This window comes from Perca flavescens, chromosome 15, assembly GCF_004354835.1.
Source record: "Perca flavescens isolate YP-PL-M2 chromosome 15, PFLA_1.0, whole genome shotgun sequence".
NCBI classification, from domain to species: Eukaryota; Metazoa; Chordata; class Actinopteri; order Perciformes; family Percidae; genus Perca; species Perca flavescens.
The window spans coordinates 9,182,350-9,199,772 of NC_041345.1; the positions used below are offsets into that span (position 1 = coordinate 9,182,350).

The 17,423-nt window shown below is 40.6% G+C and overlaps 1 protein-coding gene across 1 annotated transcript in view; it reads left to right on the top strand.

Moving 5' to 3' along the window:
• Positions 1 to 3,927: 3,927 nt before the first annotated feature.
• The window catches only part of elfn2b (extracellular leucine-rich repeat and fibronectin type III domain containing 2b), a 41,543-nt gene continuing 28,047 nt past the window's right edge, over positions 3,928 to 17,423 (top strand). Inside the window, exon 1 of the mRNA XM_028599460.1 lies at positions 3,928 to 4,178. The gene's annotated coding sequence lies outside the window, so the exon portion shown is untranslated. The remainder of the gene's footprint in view (positions 4,179 to 17,423) is intronic.

The following is a 17,423-nucleotide window of genomic DNA, read 5'->3' on the forward strand; positions in this document are numbered from 1 at the left end:
TAGAGAGAGCAGCAAAGTGATGAGTCCAAGGCATATGGTAGATAGATAGATAGATAGATAGATAGATAGATAGATAGATAGATAGATAGATAGATTCTTCCTCTGTGTGCCATGAACTACTACAACAACTATTTCTAGTCATACTTCCATTATCTTTATTGTGACTGTTATTGCCACTATTTATCACACCCCCAACCGGCCCCGTCAGACAACCGCCTACCAAGAGCCTGGGTCTGTCCGAGGTTTCTCCCTAAAAGGAAGTTTTTCCTCGCCACTGTTGCACTAAATGCTTGCTCTTGGGCGAATTACTGGAATTGTTGGGTCTTTGTAAATTATAGAGTGTGGTCTAGACCTACTCTATCTGTAAAGTGTCCTGAGATAACTCTTGCTATGATTTGATACTATAAATAAAATTGAATTGAATTGAATTGCAGCAGTATTAAGCCGTCTCAGCAGTATTATCTCTCATGCTTGTCATGGGTCTATTGCGCATCTCTTGTCTGTCGATGCAGAGAAAAATCAGTATGATTCTGAAATTCCTCTCTCATTCTCTCTCCGTTCTTCCTTTTCTCACCTTTTTCTCTCTGTCTCAACTCAAGTCTATTCACGATGCATTATTTACTTTTCACTGTATCTCTATTAATATCTTAGAAGAACACTAAATATACCATAAACATTTAATAAACAATAATGTTATTATTAGCGTGATAGCCATTGATACAGTATCAAACTTTATTCTCTATTTTATAACTACTTACTAAGGTTGGAACATAGCGCGCCCTTGGCGTCGCACATCGCTCGGAATTGGTGCCGAGTGCCGCGTTTAAAGCTCATATTATTTCAACTCTGAACCAGTAGCTGCTGATTTTTCAAGATGCAACTAAAACCAGTGCGCCACAGTTTGTCTGCGCCCTACCTCGCAGTTTTAACTCTGATCATGTGTAGGCGGTTTCACAGCGACTGTATATTCAGTGTACTGATTGACAGAAAATTTATTTTAAAATAGAAAACATTACACTTCATAACGTTTTGTATTTATAACACGTGTTGTACAAAATGTATCACTGTGTACCAGTAATAGCAGTTACCTTATGTAAGTCACTCTATTAGCTGACTGGAGCGAATTCTCCAAAGGTCTGTCTGGATTTAGTGGGACATTTGATGTACAATGATAATAATTGAACCTTGAACCATGTACAGTTTAAAGTATAAATTATTACATAAATATTAAAGAAATACAGTTTGAAGCAGAAATAATCAAAAACCTAGTTTAGGCTACTTGTTCTATTCAAATAAATGAAATCCCTTTGCTTGTAAATGTCTCCTTGTATTCTTTTCATGAAAGAAAAACACATTATTTGATAGATTTTCATTGCGCCCCTGAAATTCTTTATGCGCTATTAAATCTTTCGACTTGGAAAAAAAATAGCATTGACCCCTGCCTCTGTCCTTTCAGCTGAAACTATTAACTCTATGAATTCTGCTTTATTCCTTGTTGCTAAATAAACAGACAAAAGCAACTTTGGTCTTAATGATCATTTATTTCTTCACTTCTCTACAGAATTTCCAGTTTTCATAAAGGACACACAGCAGAGTGGTCAGACGAGAGAAAGGAGCAATCTTGTGTCTCGACAAAGACAGCCGAAGAGTGAGAAGTTGCAACAAAGACAGGAAACAGGTTGGCGATTCTGTTTTTAAATATAAAAAGTAATGTCTTTCCTGTTGTGCATTAACATGAGGTTTGTCAGAGTTTCTTATTCTTGAACATGGACTCCTTTGTATGACTGTCTCAGGGGTCTTCAACATTATATTTTAGGCCAAGGACCCCTTAACTGAAAGAGAGACGGCGCAGGGACCCCCTACTACATATTTTGTATAAAATTAAGTTGCGTATTAAACTGGGCCTACAAAAATGTGTAGGGTGGCCTAAAGCCTTTATACATACTGTACCTTTTTAGTGCATAAAATACTACATACCTTTTTTTGTGTGCATGTTGGCATGAATTTATAAATCATGTTTTAATGTTAAACATACATGAGGCAGAGTGAATCCTTAGGATTAACTGTATCTGTGGATGGCTACCTTAGTGACTACCTTACCTATAGGCCCGTAAGCCTATCATCAGTGGGGCTTTTTCACAAATAGGTGGATTTATATTTGCGAATAATATTGTTGGATTCATGTTAAAGGTCCCATGACATGGTGCTCTTCGGATGCATTTATATAGGCCTCAGTGGTCCCCTAATACTAAGTCTGAAGTCTCTTTCCCGAAATTCAGCCTTGGTGCAGAATTACAGCCAGTCCCACAATGTGCTTTCCTCAGAACGTGCCATTTCTGTGTCTGTATCTATTGAGGAGGAGAGAGGGAGGGGCAAGGTGGAGGGTGGGGGTGTGGCCTTGACCAACTGCCACTTTGCTCATTTGAAAGCCACGATGCCTCTCTCTCATGGGTTGGCCAAATTCTCTGGGCGGGCAAAGCAGAGAAAGGGGCGTTAACCTCGCTTGTTATGACCTCATAACAAGCAAGATTCCAGAACAGCTCATCTGAGCTTTCATTTTCTCAAAGGCAGAGCAGGATACCCAGGGCTCGGTTTACACCTATCACCATTTCAAGCCAATTGGGGACCATAGGCAGGCTGGGGAAACGCATATTAATGTTAAAAAACCTCATAAAATGAAATTTTCATGCCATGGACCCTTTAAGACATTTTCAATTTTTGAAAAAAACTTTCAAGAAATTAACCACTATTTGGTGGCCCCCCTGCAGTAACTGAGGACCCACCCCCAGGGGTCCCGGACCCTCTGTTGAAGATCTCCTCTCTAAGTCATTCATCACGTGTGTGTGACTCTGTGTCTTTTCCCAAGGATATACCCAGCATATCTGGCCTTTGTCTACAAAGCACATACCAGGGATGATACCGTGTGTACGTTTGCATGTGTGTGTGTCATGTATGTTACACAAGTGTATGTGAAGTGTGAGTGTGTGTAAAGTCTTTGGAATACAGTCAAGCGCTGCGGTGAAAGCATTAGTTAGTGTCTTTAAAGGTATATATTATGCCATCTCCCCTGCTTTTATTGCACTTATTTTACTGGAAACACTGTCATTACTGCTGACAGAACTTCACTTACCACAGCTATTAAATTCCGTATGTGTGTGCAAATGTGAGTCTGCTGTGTGTGTCAAGCGGAGATAAAGTAAAAGAAGTAATTGTTGTAATTATTTCGTCTCCGTTCTCTTCCCGCCTACTGTGCTAGCTTTGAGGAAAATGATCCTCTAAGTAGAATGTAATGCAGAGTAAACTCAACTGCCACGTTCATGTTAATTTTGTGGTGATCATTAGTCATTATTATTATTATTATTATTATTATTATTATTATTATTATTATTATTATTATTGTCAAAAAACTGACTCAGTGTCTCTCACAATAGCATACATTTTTTTTTGAAAATCTGCACATGGATGCACTGTCCCTTACATTTCATATAGTTTTATAAGTATCTGAGTTATTATATTATATATTATATAATTATATTATAGTATTGATACTTCAAATCCTGACTTGTGCTTGTAAAAACAAAGAACTTGGAGTGATCAAGGGAACCAGTATGGCCCTATGGATGTTTGATGCGCTGTGAATGAAGTAAAAATGTAATAAAATATAAATGTAAATGTAAAAAACAATCTCAGTCTAGTCTAGTCATGTTATTTAATTTTTTTGTTCACAACCATCAACTGCCCAGTCGTCGGATGAAGCAGGGGTAATCATCGTGATAACTTTCACATGCCCAAAAATGATCTTGCGACTATAGGGTTGCAGCGATTAACCGATTTCACTATTAACTGCGCTTTAAAACGCCACGGTCAATTAATCGTAAAGCCGCTGCTGCACCAAGTGTTAACTGACTGCAAGTTATGTGTAGCAGTGTGTGCAGTTCCTTGACAACATAAACGTTCGCGTTTGCACACACACACACGGCACATCAGACGCCAGTCCGGTCACCAAAGTATTAAGAGAATATTGACTGTCAGAGTGACAGTGGCTCTCCGTGGTGGGATAACTTACTGCTGCAATTTTTTTAATTCCCATCAAGTTAGCAAACACCAGGAAAACAGAGCAGAGCCAGCCCCTGACCTCACAACAGCTGCAGCTGCAACAGGGAATTCAACCCAAGTTGGTAAGCTTGCTAGTGACTTTATTGTTTGTTAATGTTGTTGTTAAGTTTTGTCAGCTGGTTAACGTTACCAATTAGCTAACGTTAGCCTGTTTAATGTTAACGGTAACGTTACAGTTAACAGCTAACGAGTAAAGCGACGACGTTTGCATTTACAGCGAGCGAGCTGACAACTCTGTTATGTTCGTACGAGTCAAAACTCTGCAACAGCTCAATTCTGTCACTGACGTTACCATGTAACGTTACTTACTTACTCCTCTTCATTACCTGTGGGACATAAGGCTGCAAAGAGATCTCTCCATCGCATTTATTCCTACTCCTATGACAGGTGCAGCTTGTCCAGCAGCTCCTCCAACTTTTAGACACACCAGCTAGCAGGGCCGTTTCTAGCCCAAAACTAGAATAGGAAAAGATGTTTATATGTCATTTTGAGACAAATAGGCTACATATCAATAAATTACATGTTGATGTTTGAAAGTCTCTAGGTTTTGACATGAATGCAGATATAAATGTAATAAAAAATCGATTTTTCAAATATTGCACCTGTCAATACAGAACGAAATATTCTGTTTGCCGTCAATACTGCCGATGCTGTCTTTGCTGTAATCACATCAGTATATATTTATGTTTAACATGAAGTATACTATTGCTTGAGTGCAGTAAATCAATGGGAAACATACATGTGTACAGACAAGGCTAGCAGACACGTTTCTGGTGTGTAAAGACATCGAAAAATCCACGCAGCCGCCACGCAGCTGACACGCAACAGAAACGCCACGCTCACGCGACGCATCCAGACTGTCGCCGGCCTAATCGTTGCATCCCTACTTGCGACCCCCTTTGGGGTCCCAACCCCCAGGTTGAGAACCACTGTTCTAGATGATGCAGGCGGTATTAAAGAGACATGATGCATGTAGTGTGAAACTACTATTGCAGTGATGATTGCTGTGAGCCAAATGCACTGACATCATTCCAGGCATGCCAAGGAGAGAATATTTAGACATTAACATTGTTTCAGTTAACCAACAGAGAAACTATTAACAGTTATAGGCTGTTAGGCAATTATTGACTTGCTTGATGGGATTGAGGAAGACATTAAACCTGTCACTCTAAGATCTCGAAGTCATTAACAGCGTTGTTAAAATTCTTTTAACACTTGAGGTGTTTTCATATGGCTCCTTCCAGTCACATGTTGGCTGTGCTCCTGGAATACTGCAGCCTTTTATCCAGCATGTGTCAGATGTTTTACGCACTATTGTTTCTTGGAGAGATGTGCTCAATTTCCACAGGGGCGGACAATTAAGAAGACAGGGAAAGAGGTTTGAATATGGCAGGCTTCTCAATAATTGAAGGAGATATAATGGTGGCAAAATTTCAGTCTGTACAGATGGAAAGGACATGGTTAAGGAGATATATATATAGACATGGAACATGTAAAAATTTTGTATTAATATGTCAGGTGATGGTGCCTTCCAGCTTTAGCCATAAATAATGAGTCCAGTTTGAAATCCATGTAATAATAAAAAGCTTATCTATATCTTTGCACATAACATGGTGTGACATTCTGGAAGGTTCATCCGTCCCTGGAATACTCAAGACCTTCCTCAAGCTATTTGAGCAAATTTGAGATAGAGTTTGAGTGTCCACTTGTGTTTTCTGTTACAGTACTCCTTACACCTGATTCAACATGGAGGAACGGAATATTATTTTAACTCTACGCGGTAACCCTTTGTCAAACATGTAGCACACCATGCATTGATGCTGTAAGCAATTTGAAGAAGTTCATCCATATAGACTGCAACTTTTCATAATATTTCTTGAACTAGTTGAACTTTAGCTGATGTTTTGCTAAGGAGCTGCTTTCAGTGTTGTTGTATGTACTGTATTGTTGAAGCAGTTACACAGTATTATGATTGCCAGCGATGTGAATGCCAATGAAGACCAGATTGTTACAGCAACAGCCTGAGGGAACTGTTGCACTGGGAGCCTTGCTTAAAGGCACTTAGAATTTTATTTTGACAAGGTGGCTGTTCTTCCTCACATTACTCTCGCAGATAACAAATAACCATGTCCATGAGGCCTATGTGAAATAGGTTTTTTGTGTGTTGATGGAAATTCACTTGATGTAATGTTTGTACATCCTCATAAGTAGTAGTTTGTTGTGTGAATTCTGGTGTGTCTTTGTCATGGTTGTCAAGGTTTACCCCATTTAACCATCAATCTAGCAAATGTTGCTTTACTTATAAACCATGCCTCCTCCTCCTCCCCTCAAACTCAATCAGAACATATAAAAGAGCCTTTTCAGCTATAATGGGATTATCGATTGGGTGGCAGCCGAGAACTGAGACTAGTATACTGAGAGTATGTTTATGTCTGGCTGTGTGTGTGTGTGTGTGTGTGTGTGTGTGTGTGTGTTACACCTAAGCTGTGTGTGCATGTATGTGTGTATGTGGGTGTTGCCAATGGAGGGCTGAAGGAATGAAGCATTAAATTACCTCACAGTTTGAGTCTCATCAAAAGTGTGACATGTTTTACTGATGAGTTCTGAGTTTATTTTGACTGATATCCACCAAGACTTTCATTGCTTTGCTTTTTCCCATTATCTCAGACGTCCAAGTGGCTTTAAATTGTCCTTTGTGGGTGCTTTTTATCTTGAAAAAGCAGATGGGTAAGGGTTACTGCCACTAGATTTGATTGCCGCCAGTACATTTTTTTTAACACATTTCAGGTAGCTGGGAACCAAAATGGCATTTGCCAATTACCTTTTTGATAGCCAGTTTATTTTACCTCAGTGGTGACTCCCATTACTTCAGTAATGGGAAGTTTTTTCCGCCATATTATTTGCATTCTGTATGCAGATTTAAATTCCCCTTACATTTGGATGCCCTTTCACAGCTGCCTATGAGGTTTCTTGACAGCACAAGTGTAATGTGAATAACCCCAACCTCAGCCTAGGAGGTTATGTGCTCCATCTGTGTGTTTGTTTGGGAGCAATACATGAGCATGCATGTGCATTGATGTGCACGTTTATGCTGCCAGGTGGAATCATCCTACAGATTTTGACGAATTGAATGATGTTGTCTCTAGTGTCACTATCAGTCCAAATATTTGGATTTTAAATCGTGCTCTGACTCATCATCAATCATAAGCACAATATTTGCTGTGTACGCCCATGCTTTGGCTACCCTTGTATAACTACTGTGTCATAGCCAGTACGGAGAAAGAGTAAAAATAGCAGTAACCCGGTAATATTTTTAGACATTAGCGGAGACCTGCACTTAAATCATGACTTTTTTCCCACTGCCTGAACTTTATGTATTTTAATCAGGCGTGCAACATACTTTCCCAACTCATTTCCTCTTCACCCAAATGTTCCTCTCCTCTTTCATTCACTATCATTTAGTTTACACATGCAGGTCTCAGCTTTGATTAAAATTCAGCAGTAAGGGAGGAGAAAAAGATAAAGAACAGGAAGGGAAGGCACTATTACTGTACGTATGCACATAGACAAATCTATCTATCTGCACTCACACCTCTGTAGTCTGTGTTTCACCTATGCACTGGCACACTTTCTTTCCATTACGCTCTCTCTCTTGCATATATTTCCACTCCCCTACATCTGTTTATGAAAGACATTGGTTGGTCTTCTATTTCATGCAAATATAACTAATAAATACTTCTTAGGTTCCTTCTATTCCTCCTTGTCTCTCTCTCACTTACTCTCATTTCTCCATCTCTTACTGTGTTCCTGCCTATCCTACTACTTTTTGTGGTGTTACCGTGGCATTCAGTGTACCAGTATGCTGTGTCTAGCATTTACTAATCCTGCTCACATTAGGTTACATCACTGACCCGTTCCTCCTTTGACACAGTGTTTGCACCATCACTGAGCTTATGCTTTGAGTCTTACTGCCGAGAGAAGGCTAAAAAAAAATACAATCCGTTTGTATATTGTCTCTTTCTAAGTTTTTCCCGATCCATTTGTTGCTCTGTCTCTGTATTTGTAAATGTTTCTGTGGTACTTCATCCCCTCCTGCAATGTGTTCTTTAGTCAGAAGCACAGAACGACGGTACTCACAGTTACGCATATACATTACACAGATATGTCCAGTGATACAGAGGCCAACACACATGCAGGCAGATATGCGTTAAAATGCTGCAAATGAAAGAATTATGTATATATATATATATATATATATATATATATCATGTTATGTAGGTTTGACACGATTATCCAAATCCTCAATTCGATTACATTTTCGATTCTAAGGTCACGGTTCGATTTGATTCACGAATTTTACATTTTCTTTTTTTAAAGCACAGGTTGCTATGCCATTTTTAGACTAGACTTTTATGCAATATAATATCTGACCTTTGTTCGCAATGTACCACACTACATTGTCAAATTTAAAACATTTATTAACAACATAATGTAACAATAACTTATATCTTCAGTCAATTGGAAACTTGACAATTTGTCAATAAAGTAAAAAGAAAAAAAATAGTTTTCCGAGTGAGGGCAGAAGCACAGCGTTGTTGGGGGTTTTAAGCCCCCAATGTCGTCTTCCAGGCAGCGTTGCCTGGAAGGCAATGGTTATGGTTAGGATTAGGTGCCTTGAAGACGACGGTTGCAGACACCCTTAATTTTATGTCATGTTTTGTCCCGACCTAATTCTCTTTCTATGGCTCAAACTCAACTTTTAACATTACCTCACATTTGTCTGACTCCCAACATCCTCCCTCATTATTTCTTTCCACTCTTTAAAGTGTTAATCCGCTTTCCAGGTCTGTTGGCTAATGAAGCTGCAACCTTGAAGTAATTATCAGTGCCTTGTGTGTGTAAGAGTGCCAGTGACAGATTAAAGAACTAAGGGCAACTATTACTGTAATTGCAATTATATTTTGCAGCAGAGAAAGACAGTCCAATATGGTTCCAAGTTATAGTATATCCTCAGGACACTGACAACATATGTACTGAGCTTAGTTCTACCCATGGCTGGACTGGGATAAAAAAATCAGCCCTAGACTTTTGAGACCCAGACCAGCTCACCGCAATGCGCTTTGTCTCTATGGTAGGATGGAGGTGGGCCATAGTAGGATGTGATTGGTTGACTGTTCAGCTGAGAGACAAACCAGTGGGCCAATCATGTGATCTCTTCCCTCTATGTGGGCCGGTCAGTCAGAGACCAAGGATGTGAATGGCCAGTGTTTACATGAAGAGACGTAAGTGCTTTGATAGCATTGTGGAGGTGGGCATGGTTTGCATTTAGTGGCAGGGGGAGAGAGGTGTGGGGATGGCTCATGAGAGCAATACCAGGTGAGTTAATTGACACAGCTGGTGCTTGTTGTCTAATTACACTCACCCTTTAAAGGCCCTGAACACCCACACAGGTGTTTTGAGTTAATCTGTCTGATTGGACCTCTTCCCAGGACTGTGTGGGTGTGTATAGACTGACTGATTGACATCTTCCTGAGTCTCTTGTTAGCTTTGTTGCACCAGTTAGGGCTAGGGTTGGGTACCAAATTCGGTACTTTTTAAGGTACCGACCGAATTACGTTGCTACTACTGAGGACCGATTCACTTCAAATCAATCGGTGCCTGAGAGTGCATAAGTGATAAGTGCGAGCATATCTGTCCTCTCTGCATGTTGACAGAGAGCGGAGCTCCACGGTTGCCGACATCGCCGCAGAACCCTTGACGCCTTTTACGTGAGCCGATCCCCGTCCTGGCGACGCAACGTGGTTGGGTTCACAGTCGCGTCGGGAGCAGGGGCCCCCATACCTCCCCGCAGGGAGAGAGGGCGCAGCGAGCACTTAGTCCACGGCCCCAAGAAACGACGAGGTCCAGACAGGGGGCGCTGTAAAGCTCGCGGCCAAAGTCACGAGCCACCTTCGTCCCGAGCCTTTCCAAGCCGACCCAGAGCCGGTCGCGGCGCACCACCACGTTGGACGGGGATTGTGGTTACAATTTTCAAAACTCCACGCAGACAGCATATATAACAGCGAGGTAAAAGCTGTCACAGTATGGTTAACATTAGACTTCCTCTGTGACAGGCAGGCACCACATGCTGAGGTTGTAAGGCAAGGCAAGGCAAGACAACTTTATTTCTATAGCACTCTACCTATTGGTAGTACACATTTGTGACCTAATAAAGTCCCATCTAAGCCCCGGCCCACTCCAACCTGAGCAGAGGTCTAATCAGCCACAATAATTGAAATCCCCTGTGTGGGTGTTCAGGCTTTAAATGCAGCAGCATGCTGGACCTCAGATGACTGCCACACACCACAGACAGATGGACACTGGGCTGTGAGATATTGTTTATTGAACTGCGTCCAAATCTGTGAGCAACTGAACTTTATGCCAAAGAAGCTGGGTAACCAGAGGCACATTGAAAAGTTTTTTTGAATTAATGTTAAAAGTGTGTGAGTAATCTTGAAATAAATACTGTTGTCAGTGAATGAACTGTCGTGGCTGTGTTTTGCGCTGAGGGAAACTCATGGTGCAAGCACCAAGCATGGTCCTTGTTCATGATGTAAAAATGGAGATACAGTATAGGTATACGTTTGGAAAAGAGAGCAATGTGTATGTATGTGGTTCTTGTTGCTCTGGACCTTTAAAATAACTTAATACAGTTTGGCCATATATTTCACTAAGGGTATGATCAACAAACCAAGAGAGAGGGAGAACACAGGAGAAGAAACAGTGGGGGACATGAGAGAGAGAAAGGGACGTCCCCCATATGCAGCGAGCCATACATGTTGCATAAGATGACCTATCTAGTGCTGTAATCAGATCAGTATGCTTGCAAAAGCCTAATCCAGAAGTGACTGCTATACTACAGCAGTTCAGCCCAAAAATATATAATACGTGACAGTCAGAGGTTGAGGCAGAGAAAGAAAAGGGAAATATGATCAAAGAAAGAATGAAGCAGTCTTCAAACAATCCTCCCTTGGTGATTTTGTGTATCCACATCCAGCTTGGGGTTTTCTTTGAATCTGTTTGTTTCATGGGCAGATACTTCTCGCAGCAAGGGACAGTGCATGTGTGTGTGTGTGTGTGTGTGTGTGTGTGTGTGTGTGTGTGTTTTTTTTTTTTTTTTCCTGTGTATCTACCATGTATATTTTATGAGTGCTATGATATTTCTAGGTCCATGTAGTCTCTAATGTTCACTATTCTCAGAAAAAGAGGGAGGGAGGTGGGGGATGGGCTTATATGCTTGGAGATTATGACCATATTTGTCCACTAACGCCTTGCTCGCACAGAATGTGGACAGCCTGCATACTGTTGCATGATTTACACGTACATCTCGCACGGACTGTTCAGACCAGCAGCTTCCATGAAAATTCACTAGGGATCAGAGGAAAACAAGCTATTAAAGCTTATTCTGTTCAGGTTTTCACTTTCTGCAGGCACTCCTGGGCATCATTACACATCTCACTGCACCAACCCAAAGCACCAATATCTGTACAGCCGAGATGTCATTACAATTGTACAGTATCACTAATATCAAGTAAGCCGGTACATTTAGGCGTCCCTTTAAGCCTTTAGCCTCTCCTTGCATGATCCCCTGGTGCCTCCTAGTGTAAATCTCCTGTCCTCTAATAATGGACTGTGATGTGTTAGAGCAAAGACAGCATCAACAGCATCAGCATTATTGAGGACACTTGAAACAGTCCATTACCTGCCCTGTAGAGTGATGACTGAAATTATTTAAAGATGTGGTTATTAATAAGATATCAAGTGAGAGGCCACTTTTAGTCTATTTTAAACTATTACTGTTATAAGAAGGCAGTTGTGTCCAACACTGATAACTGTGAGGGAATTCAAATGGTTTAAATGGTAAAAGATTAAATTGAAAGTGCTGATTTCCTTTGATGGCAGTTTTACATTAATTTACAGTAAGTGCTAATGGAGGTTCTTCCTCCCTCCCTAGACCAGGAAAAGTAATTTGACATTACTTTTGGTCACACATTGGTGTAATGAAGAATGATATGATAAAATGACTAACGTGCTTTGTTCTACCATACGGAGTTAAGGAGCAACTTTGATATTATGCTAAACCTTTTCATCTCAAAAAGGCCACAACAGTGTTTAACTGTATTCTCTGTTAGTGTGATGGCAGTAGCTGTGCTTTTTGTGTATATGTTTCAAACTGCTGTGAAGTGGTGTTATAGCAACAATTTATTGTATTTGGTTTTTGATTGGCCAAGCTGCTTTGGTAATGCATCCGTTTGAGAAGAAACCGCTCACAGTTCTGAGGAGTTTTTCACCCTTTGACATGGCAGTGAGTCAGACTTCACTTTCAGATACACTGTATTTAGTTTTTATTTATTCATGTTATTCCATTTGGATTTGATCTATTGGTACCAATAAACATAGTCTACAACAATAAGATGAATTTATGACAAACTGTATTCTATTTGAACACTGAACAAACTCCTTTGAACTAATGAATGTCTGTTCCACATTATTTCTGTAACACTTAATACTTGCAGCACTAATACAAGACACAGGACTGCTGCACTGATGTGCTCTGTAAACAAACAAGCGACTCTGCTCAGTGCACACATACCAGATTCAGAGATGCTGACAAGAATATGGTGAGCTCTGTGAAGAACTGAACTGAGGTGCCACTTACTGATTTTCAGTTCAGCTCCCAAGCACCTTTTGCTCTGTGCTGTTTTGTCATGTCACTTTCTGCTGCAGCTCATATAAGCAAATGTGCTTTTAAAAAAAGTTGGGTTATATAGTATTTTCAGAATGGTTTCAGGAAGTTATTACTGGGTCATAATTTGTGTGTACGTGTGAGTGGTGGGGTCTCGATTATGATGCTCACACACACACACACACACACACACACACACACACACACACACACACACACACGCACACATCACCACCCCCGCACACACATACATTGCCAAGAAGATGAAACTGGAGCACTAAATGAGGAACAGTGTGTCGTTTGAGACCTAGCCCGGTGTTATTTTAAACTTGGGAAGCATGTCAGGGTTATGTTATCTAGGTAGCCTAGAATGAGAGTGACCTGTTTGCTGCGTAGCACATTCTGCACACTGTATGGGTTGATAAATAGGTTTAAAGCCCTAAAGGTTACTTCAAAGACAACCCAACTCTTTTTATTGACACAGCAATAAAAAGACAGAGTTACCACGATCCGTTCTGCCTGCACGATCCGTTCTGCACATGTGCGACACATGCGCGATCCGTTCCGCGCTGTTGTACAAGGATTCACGACACTGCACGATCTGTTCCACGCTTCCGGTCGACAGCCAAGCTAACGTTAGTTTAGCTAACAGCTAATTCAGCTAACCGCTAGCTGAGACAGCATGTAATAACTTTAAAAGACCCTTAAAATAAAACTTGAAAATAACCGTTAACATATATAACAGCTGTTACGTCAGTTCTACTTTACTTGTGCTCATTTAAAATACAATCACTCAATATTTGTCTTTATTGTTATTACTGTTAAGTCTTGATTTAGCTGTAGCCTGCTTTTCCCATTAAGTTTGACTTAACATTATTTTAAGTATAGCGAAAGACGGTCCTACCAACCTGTATACATTTTAACATCAATGTACGCTGTAACGTTTTTTCTTTCTAAAGTCGCTGAAATGTGCTGCTGTTTCAATCCTGTCAGCTCTCTGCAGTGGGCAGGGCTGCTGCTCACTCTGTTCCCACCGCGACTGGCGCGCATGCACACTCACAGAAGGCTCGTTCGAAATGAGCCAGGTCTGTGCAGAATTGATCACCAGCGATCGATTATTATTTTTTTGTCTTAAATCCACCAGCCATTTTCATATTATACCAACATTTGCAGCATCCTGAGCCTTTTTGGTAAGGTTACTAGGAAAACCCAGCCCAGAGTGGTTTTCTTCTCCCAGAAACAAGTTTCCTTTTATTTTTAAAGAAGTTTAAAAATAGTTCTTTTTTTTTTGCAATTTTCACTGTCTCTTGCAACTTCATTGCAACTAAAATACAAAAGACATCGCAACTTTTATTGCAGTTTTTTACAAAAGCTCCCGCAAAATCCGGCATTTTGGGCCGCAACAATCTCAAAAAAAGACCGCGAAATCCTGGAGGGACTGGATTACATATTAACAATGTATGTTCAAAGGACAAATCCCTCTAGCGGTTGCAGCAAAAGGCCATTCTCCTGTATTACTACACTTCCCTGCCTTTAATAGACTTTTAAGAAAATTTGTTTAATGCATCATTAGTTTTGCCTGAACTACAGTATTTTAAAAAAAAAATGCCTGTTGGGGCTGAATTGAGGTGCACAACACTGTTTAAATGTTGCTTCTGAACTTGCCTTGCGCCTCAGGGAAAATGAGCTTTTTTGTAAATGTTTATTTTAGTCTTATTATTTAGTTTGTGTCATAGCAGTTTCACACCTCATCTTCTGTTGAACTGCACGGGCTGATTTGTTGTTTTAATACGATGTACTAAATGGAAGGTGGTGGTGAGTTGTCTAAATAAATAAAATTACAACCTCTGCAGTGGTCAAGAAAGTTATAAAGGTTTCGTCTTTTGTGGTAATAATCCATTAATGTCATATCCTGCTCTTTTTCTATTTTCACTGCATGTTGTGCTGTGCAACTTCAAAAAACAGAAGTCAATATATGATTTTAATTAAGTTGAGAAACTTATGGGCACATGCACATATTTCATATAAAAAAGTGAAATACAGCCACATTGATCAAACCAAACGTGTTTCTTCTCGTTACTGTGTGCTTTTTCTAAAATTGTGTTTCTGTGTGTGCAACAGAAGCACACTTAGCTTTCAAAACAGTGTGAATGTGGCAGTGATCATTACCGTGCAGTCAGCAGTGTATGAGATCATTGTTCTCGCAACCAAAGCCATTGTTCTTCCAACCAGCTTCTGTTTCTGTATGATCATGGGCCATATGCTGATATGCCTACATGCACGTGTTATCACAGGGAAGAAATGCTGTCGCCCACAGACAGAGGTACTGTAGAGAAAAAATAGATAGATAGACATATGGATAGATAGACAGACAACTGCTAGCTCTCCACCTCATGTTTACCTGAATCCATCATCGTGTACATGATCCTACTGAAAGTGGGTGCTGGACATTGTTACCGCTCTGAGAAAGATTTAAACATTGATTTCCCTTTTTTAAATTGAATCTCCTACTCTGGCTTGCTGGAGGTTGTAAGGTAGAAAAGAGAGAGACGGACAAAAAAAAAAAAAAAACAGACATAATTATGGGAGCATAGTCCTAGCCTCGCCAAGCTGTCAGAAAGGTGAGAGAAGAGAATAGCAGGTAAACTAATAATGACGGCTTCTAACATTTCTTAAGCAGCCCTGAGGACAATAAGAGTTATAATGAGGCTTGTTTTTATTATCTGGCTCCCAGTGTCAACTCAACACTCAACACTGTTCTTTGTCATTTCATGCTCTCCTGTCTCTTCTCCCTCCCTGTTTCTCCCTCTTTTTATCACTTTCTCACTTTCTTAGAACTGAAAGCACTTTTTCTCCTAATCACAAACCCGTCCCCTCTCTCCCACGTTTTTTTTTCACTCTGTTTGCTATCTTTCGCTCCTTTTTCTTTGTGCCAGTTCTTTCACCCTGCACTACTTTTACTGGTTCTTTTCTACCTCCTACCCACAAACGAGCCACCACCTCTCTTAGCGATGTTCAGCTCCAACTTCAGGTCCTGGAAGATGATGGAGCCCAGAAACTCAGGACTCCATAGTGTTGACTGGGGAGTCACCCATGGGTGATGGGGGCGGGTGGGGATGCTGTTCTTCCAGAAATCCAAAAACCATCTCCACTGTCTAAAGAGCATTTAGCACCGAGATGTTCTGACTGCACCAGGTCACCAGATGGTCAATCTCCTATCTGTAGGCAGACTCATCCCCACCAGAGATGAGTCCAATGAGAGTGGTGTCCTCCGTGAGGATGCTTGATGGACTGGTGACCGGAGGTGCAGCTGTTGCTATATAGGGAGAAGAGCAGGCTGATGGTCAGAGAGTCAGAGACGTGTTTCCCATGTTATAATCGAACCCACTGTAGTTCTAGGCAAGACATGTTTCTGACTCTTACTCTCATATAGCTCCTAATCCATTGTTTTTTTCACTGTGGTTTGTTCTGGATTTCATATTTTTGGATTTTATTGTTGATTTTCTATTCAACTAGTTCGCTTGCAATTTAGGAAATGAACCTTTCCATGTCCAAGTTTAACACAGAGAATTCATAGTTTGCCATACATTTCTGTATATGCGTTTCGGTAGAATACTATTTCAATGAAGTGCCATTCTTGAGTAGAAGCCTCGCCATGTTGGGCTGCATGCATCAGACTGAAGAGTTTGCTTTCAAGTGGGGGGCTAATGGGTGCCAGTTCAGAGGGGAGCACCCAAGGAATAAAGAGAGAGATAAAACGTGAGTGAATGACAGAAAGGTGAGACCATCAATTAAGCTGAGGGGCAGGGTTACAAGGGGAAGTTGAGGAAGGATGGAGTGTGGTCGGGATGGAAGATAGAGGGAATGGACTGTGAATCTAACATACTGGAGGAATGTTTTACTGATAGACCAGATGGGTGAGCAAACACAAGATTAGATTGAAATGATGATAAATGAATGTTGTGAATGTAGTTACAGTCAGTCAATGTATTTGCAGTTCTTAACCCAGAGTCAGGGACAGTAGGGTAGGGCAAACTTGCCTGGCACAGTATTTAAAAGTTCTTCACTTTTTCTCAAAATCTTGTAGATATTACAAGAAGACAATACAAAATGGAATTTGTGAGAACAGTGATGTGCCAAGAGAAATCTATGTGAATTCTAAGAAAACAAGAAAACTGCGTGTGTTTGCTTGAATGCCAGTTAATGTGTTTGTTTGTGCATGCGTATCCACACCTTTGTGTGTTTTTAAGCATCAAGAGATAGCTCGAAGATAATCAACACTTCCATAGCACACATTGCTCCTAATGCTCCAGTATGTATTTGCTGTATTTACACACTAACACACAAAGGCTTTATATCTGGCTCAGTGTCTCTGGACAGCTTGTAATGTTGACTGTACTGAATGTGTGTGTGTCCAGCACAGGAGCACTGAGTTCATTTAAACATCCACTCACATCTGAAGCTACTGTTTAATCCCAGAAACAAAGTGTACCCTTCTCGTTTAACTCCCATTTGTGTCTGTGTGTGCATGTGAAAGTGCACTTACAGTACGATGTGTTTTTATGGGCATAATTTGCTGCTC